The following is a 2744-nucleotide window of genomic DNA, read 5'->3' as shown; positions in this document are numbered from 1 at the left end:
CGGTGCATACTTGGAGGTATTGAAGCTTATGCGGTAGAAACCAGGAGCGACATTGTCGACAATGTCCATCAGCTGACCTCTGCGTCCATCATTGTTTGTAATTGAATTGCCCAGGACTTTCCATCCTTGAAATCTATGTTGTCGAATGACGGGGGACTAGACGCATCCTTCCACATCTCTCCAAGTGAACTTCAACTCCATGTGCTGGTGATCCGAGAGCCATGTCCAGCACACGGGTTGTGATAGGAGGGCATGTCCGGTATGTAAATTCAGGAGCTTTATTGTCAGAAAGCTAGCAAGGAGCTCCAAGGTGTGCTCCGATAATCCTCATCCGATCTTTCAATTTTTCTTTAATGAAGCGTAAGAAAGCCAAATTTTCAAAAGTTGCCCAGATATAAAAACTAGTACTCCCTCTGTCCGGGTCCATTTCTTCGACAAGTCTTTGCGGACGGAGGAAGTATCATGCAAGAAAAGTATCAAAAACAATCCACAAAATCATGGAAGTACAAACTACGAACAATTCTGGTGCAAGAATTTGATAAAAATCCAAGCCAGCTTATGCTTGTTTAGTAATGACAAACTATTTTGATGACGTTTCAACACAGTTACAGTCAAGACAAATGTTTAGAATGAAACATCCATTATATCTCTTTCATGTAGAGTAGACAATAGTTTTTACTTGTCAAGAGACAATTCAGTTGAGTTTAGATGAGCAAACAGAGAGAAACACAGTAAGAGAAGTTATTGCGTGTGATAATTGCAAGCATAGATTATCATCAGGCCTTTGCAAACACTAGCCATATTCTAATGTTTGCATATCAGATATACCAACCTATAGGAGGCAGCTATATTTCCGGCTGAAAGATCAAACAAGAGCTTCTACAAGAAGTGCCAATGTAAAAAAGCGCACCGTGGAACTGCTCACTCAATTTATTTATTTTTACACAAAAGGTGGCCGAGCCTGAGAAAAGGCTCGAACCTAACCCGACTTGAATTAACAAAACCATCAACTAGCCAGGATTATAAATAAAAGAATACAAAGAAATAAGAACGAAATGGCAAAGATACAGGGTGCCAGAACAACTAACAACCTAACAATGATACAAGCAAGAAAAAGATAAAGAAAATGAGCCCAGCCTAAATCGCTGAGGCCAAACGCCTAAAACAGCAGCCACACCAGAACTAGGTTGAATACCAACAAGCAACACTAGCATCAGTAGCCACCTCCTCGTCCACTCCCACGGAACTTTCCAACAAGCCATCAGATCCTACCTCCAAAGAGGTCCACAATCCTCTCGCACTGGCTTGAAGGCCTTCTTACCGTTGGAAGGTAGAGTGCGCACCCTAGAGCTGTGATACGTCTCCAACGTATCTATAATTTTTGATTGTTCCATGCTATTATATTATCCGTTTTGGATGTTTAATGGGTTTTAATATACCTTTTATATTATTTTTGGGACTAACCTACTAACCAAAGGCCCAGTGCAAATTGCTGTTTTTTTTTTGCCTATTTCAGTGTTTCGCAGAAAAGGAATATCAAACGGAATCCAAACGGAATGAAACATTCGGGAGAGTTATTTTCGGAACAAACGTGATCCAGGAGACTTGGAGTGGACGTCAGGAAAGAAGCGAGGAGCCCACGAGGCAGGAGGACGCACCTAGGGGGGCCAGGCACGCCCCCCCACCCTCGTGGGCCTCTCGCAGCTCCACCGACCTACTTCTTCCTCCTATATATACCCAAATACCCTGAAAACATCCAGGAGCACCACGAAACACTATTTCCACCGCCGCAACCTTCTGTACCCGTGAGATCCCATCTTGGAGCCTTTTCCGGTGCTCCGCCGAAGGGGGAATCGATCATGGAGGGCTTCTACATTAACACCATAGCCTCTCCGATGATGTGTGAGTAGTTCACCACAGACCTTCGGGTCCATACTTATTAGCTAGACGACTTCTTCTCTCTTTTTGGATCTCAATACAAAGTTCTTCTCGATTCTCTTGGAGATCTATTCGATGTAATTCTTTTTGCGGTGTGCTTGTTGAGATTCGATGAATTGTGGGTTTATGATCAAGATTATCTATGAACAATATTTGATTCTTCTCTGAAATCTTGTATGCATGATTTAATATCTTTGCAAGTCTCTTCGAACTATCAGTTTGGTTTGGCCTACTAGATTGATCTTTCTTGCAATGGGAGAAGTGCTTAGCTTTGGGTTCAATCTTGCGGTGTCTGATACGTCTCCGTCGTATCTACTTTTCTAAATACTTTTGCCCTTGTTTTGGACTCTAACTTGCATGATTTGAATGGAACTAATCCGGACTGACACTGTTTTTAGTAGAATTGCCATGGTGTTATTTATGTGCAGAAATAAAAGTTATCGGAATGACCTGAAAATCAACGGAGAATTATTTTGGAATATATAAAAAATACTGGAAGAAAGATCCACGTCAGGGGGCCTACACCCTGTCCACGAGGGTGGGGGCGCGCCCTACCCCCCTGGGCGTGCCCCCTGCCTCGTGGGCCCCCTGATGCTCCACCGACCTCAACCTTGACTCCATATATTCACTTTTGGGGAAAAAAACCCAGAGAGAAGGATTCATCACGTTTTACGATACGGAGCCACCGTCAAGCCCTAAACTCTCCCGGGAGGGCTGATGTGGAGTCCGTTCGGTGCTCCGGAGAGGGGAATCCATCGCCATCGTCATCATCAACCTTCCTCCATCACCAATTTCATGATGCTCAC

Source organism: Triticum urartu, chromosome 1 (genome assembly GCF_003073215.2).
Source record: "Triticum urartu cultivar G1812 chromosome 1, Tu2.1, whole genome shotgun sequence".
Taxonomy (NCBI): domain Eukaryota; kingdom Viridiplantae; phylum Streptophyta; class Magnoliopsida; order Poales; family Poaceae; genus Triticum; species Triticum urartu.
The sequence above is the reverse complement of the archived record's forward strand: the minus strand, read 5'-3'. Positions refer to the sequence as shown.